General features: G+C 30.2%; 1 long non-coding RNA gene across 1 annotated transcript; it reads left to right on the plus strand.

Moving 5' to 3' along the window:
- The first annotated feature begins 548 nt into the window (after positions 1-548).
- Positions 549-7,807, plus strand: LOC127714564 (uncharacterized). Its single transcript, XR_007987789.1, has 5 exons — positions 549-601; positions 3,275-3,322; positions 4,378-4,395; positions 5,840-5,860; positions 7,789-7,807. It is a non-coding gene; the product is annotated as an uncharacterized LOC127714564 (long non-coding RNA).
- The last annotated feature ends 598 nt before the right edge of the window (positions 7,808-8,405 follow it).

Below are 8,405 nucleotides of genomic sequence, written 5' to 3' on the forward strand. Positions count from 1 at the left end.
GCATTTTTTAGCACTTGATAGTTGCCGCTAATGTGGGACTTGTACATGTTTAAGTCACCGAGTTATTTATCTGTTGTGTAGACAACCTTCCTCTACCAATTTTTTATTTAAGACATTTTATTCTTACTTGATGTGAAATTTGGTTTTTTTTGGTATTCTAGGACCTCCCATTTCTAAATAAGAATACATCTCCAGCTTTCTTCTATCTTTGCTGGAGCTTTCCTCGTTACGTTTTAGTACGAAAGGCTTTTCGGACATATGCTATGATTTTTTTTCTATTAATACTTCGTGTTGTATTAAATTATTATGGTTTCAATGGTATTTACTATGATTTGTATATGTAACGTTGTTGTGTTACTGACAATAGAAAATTTGTTTCATCCTTCGTTTGTAACCTTTGACGTATGAAATAATGATATTCTAATCATTACTCATGAACTTAACTAGAACTTGTCATTTGTTTTTATGTAAAAAATGAGTTGAAATAACTACATGCTGTATATTTATTCAACATTAGTTCAGCTGATTATGTAGTGATTTGTTTGTGTTTTAGGAAAGGTAAAGCTTTCCAGGAAAACACTGACATCAAACAAGATACCAGGTAATCATATTTATTTTTTTATTAATTTAAAAGTTGTATTAAGTACACCTACTCAATAAGACTATCAAGATCCCAAGTCAGTGTTTATTGTTTTTAAAACGACCAAAGTAAACAAACCGAAACAACACAAATACAAGATAGGAGACATTAATTTGCAGTCGAACATTACGTCGTTAAAGGTATTACAAGTGGGTGTGAACAAAGAAGAAGATTGTTAGCTCCTGACAATACGATAAAATACAATAAATATTTGTCAAAACTTTATGGAGTTTTCGTTCTCAATGCTCTTCTACTTCGTACTTTATGTGGTCATTTTAACTTCTATTGATTCGAGCGTTAATGATGAGTCTTTTGCAGACAAAACGCGCGTTTGGTGAATATACAAAATTTCAATCCTGGTCTCTATGATGAGTTTATATACAATAGGTTGAATAGCCCAGTCATCTGTAACTAAATAAGTAACCTTGAAGTGGGTCAGAGTAAAGTCTAGTTAGCCGTTGTCACATGATACCGTGCCCTATAAGTCAAAGTTTGTATTCATGGTAATATGGCATTAATATTTAGACTTTGATAATCTCTTTTCACATATCGTTTAATTGAAGTAGACCTGACTAAATCTTTATATTATAAAAACCGTATATATATTTTTTTTCATTCCATGTTGTCATTGGTAGCATGACGATGAATATTTTAAAAGAAGTGCGTAATATTCCAAACGGACATCAAAACACGTACGACGAAAAATAAAATGGCTAAAAAAGAAAAGATAAACAGAAAATTGGTATCCAATGAATATTAATTTTTCCACAATATATTCCTTTTTGTGTTTTTTGTTGACATACATGCATTTGTTTGTTTCATAGTGATTATTATTATATCACAAGTTTGACTGCTGTACCCGTATTTTTTGAAATTTTTACCTATAATGTAATGTTTGTTTTGTTCACATATAGTTGTCAATATAACAACATTTTATGTTGCTGTCATACAAATAAGAAGTAAACAGGTTTAAGCCATCATTTTCTACACAATAAATATCTGTACCAAATCAGAAATATGACGGTTGTTATCCATTCGTTTGATGAATTTGAGCTTTTGATTTCGCCATTTGATTCGGGATTTCTGAGTTCGGTATCTTTATCTTACTTTTTTGTTACTAGACACATATATCAGTCAACCATACAATATGTCAATATGTATATAGTATCTAACTTAAATAAATATCAATGATTTGGTTTATCTTATTGCTTCTCTCATAACCTATATTCAGAATTTACAAATCAAAACCTTTGAAAGTAAGTGATTCATGAATAACGTTGGAATCAGTGACCCCAAGACAAATCGTCAAAACAACCTAAGATGAACTATCCTTATGAAAGTTGACACATGGTTTCCAAATAATCCATACATTTCTATATATACTATTTTCAGAAAAGCAGGTTATGATTTATGCAGTCAGTCCGAAAGGCTTTTCTGAACAAACACAATAGGTTCGAATTATAAGATCAATCGGGTCATTAGAATGATAGTCATGAACATTTATGAACGAATGCATTTCAATAGTGTATTAATGAAGTCAAATAAGGTGAACTTTGTTCAAAAAGCAACTTGGAACAACAAGAAATATAAATACATATTTCGCAACAATCGGTCTTTGTATTTGCTACAGAAATGTAAAATTTTCGAAGTTGTTAGTTGACTGGATTAAAAAAAATGAAGTTTGGAATACTTATGATCATTATAAGTTCAGTTCTTTTTTCGATATACACTATAATCCGATCAGATTTACTATTATCATTGATAATAAAGTCATTTGGAAAATATACCTCCGCTACAAGCACTCATGAGAACACCCCTTGTTTTGTAGGTGTTTACGTTGCTCAGTCGTTAGTTTTGTGTTTTGTATACATATATGTGTCTTTTGATCGTGTTTTGTTTTTGTGTTATGCCGCAACATTGTCAGTAGATAAAAAAAAAAAAGATGTGGTATGAGTGCAAATGAGAAAACTCTCCATCCAAGTTACAATTTCTAAAAAGGAAACCATTATAGGTCAAAGCATGGCCTTCAACACGGAGCCTTGGCTCACCCCTTCCAAACAGCAAGTTATTAATGTCCATAAATGACTAGTGTAAAACAATTCAAATAAGAAAACCAACGGTCTAATCTATATAAAAACGAGAAACGACAAACACTAATAAAACACATCAACAAACGACAACCCCTGAACAACAGGCTTCTGACTTTTGACAGGTTCCATCAAAGGCAGCGGGTTTAAACGTTTTAACAGACGCCAATCATCACCCTTACCTCTAGCAGTAGTATCATATAACAACATAAATGGACAAACTATAAAATATAAGTTGAAATTGCTTAACTCGATCAAAAGGAAATATTACCAAAATCAAGCAAACTTACACTAAGAATAAATTAACCTATGAAACAATATAAAAACATTATGTGAAACAATGTCAGAACCATTGTCATTTTGTTCTTGACTTCTGAGTTTGATGTCCCGTTGGTATATTCACCCCGCTTTTGTCAGACTATGGTAGTTCTTGTTCAAAGCATGTTGACATACATCTTGCTATTTGTCTTATCTTCGTCGCATTTGCAAATTTCCTGCAGGTTGATTAAAACAAATAAGAAATACACTCTAAATAATCACATTTTAGGCCACCAGCAGTGCAAACGAGGTACAGATACGTATGCATTTTTTGCCAGTAAGTAAAATATTTGCAACTTTAAAAATGTTGTTTTTTTAATAGTTAGATGTGTGTTAACTGGCTGATTGTAAATTTCATTTCCAGTGTGTTTGCAAATGTGAAATCACAACAGCATCTGTCATTGCTAACAAGTTTATACGTTACCATATCATAAAACATATTCAAAATGTCTGAGTTTATGTAAAAATAAGGACTTATTTCCATTGTGAGCAAAATTAACAATAAATAAAGACATTTGAAATATTTAGGGAAAGTGACTAATTTAAATCTCAGCATCTCTCAAGGGCATATGATACAGTTTTTATTCCAAGGCTAATTTCTGACAAAAGTTTGCATACAAGCTGTTTTACATCTATTCAATTTAAATATGTAATTAACAAAATGTACCTGTATGTGCTACTTATAGAGATAAATGGTTCCGAAAATTATACATTTACTGGAAATTTTGAAGTCTTATAATTTTTTATCCTTTATAAGACATGCCTTACTTTTTTTTAGTTTCAATGGATAAACGCTAGCCGATTTTTGTAACCTAGAATATATTCTCTCCATAATTGTGATTCCAAGTTTTGTAACAGTTCTTTTGAAATTCATAATTTTAGTAAAAGACCGGATTTTTTTGTTTTACATATCTCTTATTAAAACGAATTCATCGGTGATTTTTACATAAATGTTAGAACAAATATTCTCCATACCAAGTAGGCCAAATGAAATTGCTATAATGACTGTTTTATGTACTCATTTTCAAGTTAGATTAGTCTAAAGGATCAAAATCAGGCGACAGAGTTATCCCGATATATCAAAATTTGACGTCGCAAAACATTACATGATACGTGAGCGAAGTCATCACCTCCCCTGTAACTGTATCATTTGTCCTTAACTGGTCTTGGCATGAGGCAATCTGTAGAGATTTAAAAGTCGTTTTAATTAAACCTGCTATGAATATCTAACACATACTTGTGTCTGAAATTTGAAACAAATAAATAAAACACTTTAAATTTGTTGTTTTGTACTATTTTGTTATTTGACATGTTTATTGGATTTTTTTACAGGAATGAGCAGGTTTCAACGTAAGTATATCGTACTAAATCGAACGAGTATAGGTACAACATATATAAAGATGGTCTCATTTAACTTATTTTGAGACGGAAAACGTTTTTTTGCATGTCTTTTCTCTTTTCATACAACCCATCATTTACTGAATTTTGCGTATGTGTCAAGTAAAGTTCGCTTATACTAAAAATATTCTTTATATTGTATTGAATGTATATGAATGAAACTTGCTGATTTGTCGAAACGTATATGTATGTGTCATTATTTACTTAATAAATGTTTTTGAGTAATTTTAAACGGCAATCAATGTAAGTTAATATGTTTACTTGATCTTTTACTTATAATATACGACAAAGCATTTGATTCGTTTGTACACAATAGATGATAGTGATTTTAATTTGTAATCAACAGAACTTGTATGTTTCAGTTCATATCTTATATGATATAGTGTATAATTTCTCATAGCGACTTTTACCGTAGCTGAATTTGGTTATATTGAGGTTCATTTGTGTTAATGTAGTTTTTATGTTTAAACGTTTTTATAAATTCCATGGCTTTCAAATGGTTATGTGTTTGCGCTTTTGGTATTAATGTAAATTGTCCTGCTATATTGGTCCAGGACGTAACTTCTATTATATATGATATTAGTTATGTTTTTCTATGAGAAGCAAAAGAGTGATTTAGCATTTTATAAAATTGATTTAATTTGTTTACAATACAGATACTTCTAGTAAAGAAATCTAAATTTTCGGTAAAACTAGTCGATGGATCTTAACGTTTCGTTAACAATCAATTCTTAGTATATTAGATAGCATGTTCGACAGGTCTTCTTTTTTCAATTTTATTGATTTCACATGCGTTTGACGTTACTGATAGAATAGGAAATTTTCTGCATAAACTTATTGGTCTTTGTTTTATCGTGTCCCTTCTTTATGTTTCACTTATGTTAAAGTAGAAAATATTGAAATTTGAGAATACTCCAAAATATGAAAATAAAACGCAAAAGTCGCACGATCTCTAGAAAGATGAGACATCAGGGTATCAAGGAGCACCAAGCAATCGAAAATTTCAAAGCAGAAGTCTAAGAAAGAGACAACACCACGACCAAAATTAAAAAGACAAGACATTAATATAGAATATGTAAACAAAACATAATCATTTACCCCTTTGATGGTAGATTTATTTGGACAAGACAAAACACACTTTGTTACCTCATTGATGAAGTGGTGTGTTTCAACGAAGTTATTTTGTTAATTAAGTCAAAGAATTGTCTTCAGAACAAATAGACATGATAGACATCTTGATGTGACAAATTCTTTTGAAATTGCTTTGAACCGTTAGTCCAATAACTACTTGTTTAAGAACATAGCATACAAACTTGCGTTTCATCTGCTTTATTTTAGGATGCGTGACTTCACAATAACACTTAATAAGAAAAGAAAATTTCATTTTATTTTGCAGTAATGAACCTGAAACACGGGGGTACGTATATGTATTAAAGTTATAATGCTGTTTGTTCATTGCTTAAACAGTGTGAAAATTGTTTTTTACAAACATAAATGAATAGCTGAAGAGGTAAATTATTCTTTGCGGAATACTTCAGTCTAAGTGAAATAATGTTTTGTATATGAACACAATAGTGTATTGGTGAAACTTCAGTGACCCAATAGCTAATAGTGCACACTTCAGAGCATCTTTAGGCTTATAAAATAGTTTTCCCGACTATCATTTATGAACAAAAAGAATGATAGATAAGAGTAGATTATGAATGAGTTAAGGTTTAATAAGGAATGAATATATTTTATGATTTCTTCATCTGTGGAAAAACCGAAATATCTCTAATGATTGGAGCCCTTCTGTATTGCTAATAAAGCGTTGACATGTAAAATCTCAGCTACATCTGCATAAGCACGATGCGCCAAAACTAATCATTTCCATGACAAAACTTGGTTTGTTGTTCGTTAACAACTGTAAAGTCATTGTAACTTTAAACGCTGATACATCTATACTCTCATACTTCAACAAGTTATCATATCATAAACCACAACAAGTTTTTCGGAAAAAAATGGCGAAATCAATTAAGATCAGCATAAACAGTTGCATCATATTTTATATCATTAAATTATCTCTGTATGCATTCTTATACGTGTTATACAATCAGAAATAAATAAGGCAACATACTTTGCAAATTCTTTGCATAACAATTATTGATCTGGTGACTTTACAGATGATTTGTCCAGTCTTAATATGGATTTTAACATTTAAACAATATCGTTAATCTGTTGTTGTGTTTTTCAATATTGTTTTTAGCGTTTCTATCTTTGCATGATTCTATTTGAGAATAATTCATATTTAATTTGATTGTACTAATGAAAATTCTGAAACATTTTTCATGTTGTGTTTTATTTGCGTATATTGCAACAACTTAGATTCTCAAAAATAAAAATTTGCATTTTAAATTGCAATAGCATTATTTGTATGCAGTCTTTGCTAAAGTCCGATTATCAAGCTTGTACTTTTTTGTCATCTATTGATCAAACACTTCTGAATTGACAGTAAGCACTGTCACTCTTTGTACCAGGTTTCATGTCAATTTGTTAACTTATATAATTTTTATGAAAGTATTTTAAAGAAAACAAACGTAGGCCATCTAAAAATGTCCGCTTCTCCCGCTAATTTTGTCTTTCAGAGTGGTTCCATAGCTGAAAATGTTTTCCATGACCTGTACTACTTTAATGTAAAATTTCACGCTTTTATCACAATCTGAGCAATTTTGTTTAAAATCTGCACAAATCAAAACGACAAATTACAAACAAGTTATGCAACATACTTTGAAAATTCTTTGCAGAATAGCTTTTGATCTGATGACTTTACAAATGAGTTTTTCAGTATGTACATCGATGTGGTAAACAACATGAACAATGTAAAAGGTAAAATCACAAAAATACTAAACTCTGAGGAAAATTCAAAACGCAAAAGTCCCTAATCAAATGGCAAAATCAAATGAATGGACAACAACTGTCATAATCCTGCATTTTCTTAATTATTTAAACATATATCGTTACATTGTTGTTGTGTTTATCAATATCGTTTTTCGCGCTTCTATCTTTGCATGATTCTAAATGAAAATAATTCATTTTAAATTTTACTTATTTAACTTCTGAAATATTTGCCATATTGGTTTTTGTTTGCAAATATTGCAACAGTTTTAGATTCTCAATAAGAATTTGCACTTTAAATTTGATAAAGCCCAATTATCAATCTTTCATGTTTTGTCTTTTATTCAAGAATACATTTCTGAATTAACAGTGTGTGATTAAGATTATTAGTCAACAAAATTTTTCAATACGCATTTGAAATAGTTTAAAAATGTTGCCTTTAGATAACTTCATTCTTGTTTCATATTTTAGCGATCGGGGTTTGAATATGTAAGTAACAAATATTTACCTATATCATATCAAAATCATCCGTTCGCCCGAAATGGATATGTGAAAAAACAAATAAAAAAACAAAAAACAGTACAACATCAATCTTCCATGAATCAGTTGTCCTAAAGAATAAAAAGCAATTTTTGTAAATGCTATATGTCTTGTTTCATAAAGACCTACAGCTTTGTCGTAATTATACTTAAGTGTACAGCATGAAAAATCTAGTTATAACTATATATAAACTGTTAGGTTGTTGTGTGTTCAAACATGTACATTAATAGACAAAAAAAAAAAAAAAGAACACAAACTAATGAAACATGAACATGGACTTCGACATGGTAATCCTTATCATTAAATGAAACCACCGTCACACTGTTGTGCGTCTTCATTTGACTTACGATTTGTATGTTGTTGATAAGTATCCTTTTTCGGTCGCAAGAATCTATCTTCAGTTTCCTGTTGTTTTTTTTCATGCATCCCACACAGGGAAGAAATCAGAAAAGCGCTTCAATCACATAAAATTGATAGCGAGTCCCGATGGTTGATATAATTTTCTCACATTCCAGATAAGTTTTATAAATCAAAATACACAGGTTACA

Source organism: Mytilus californianus, unplaced genomic scaffold, assembly GCF_021869535.1.
Source record: "Mytilus californianus isolate M0D057914Y unplaced genomic scaffold, xbMytCali1.0.p SCAF_9, whole genome shotgun sequence".
NCBI classification, from domain to species: domain Eukaryota; kingdom Metazoa; phylum Mollusca; class Bivalvia; order Mytilida; family Mytilidae; genus Mytilus; species Mytilus californianus.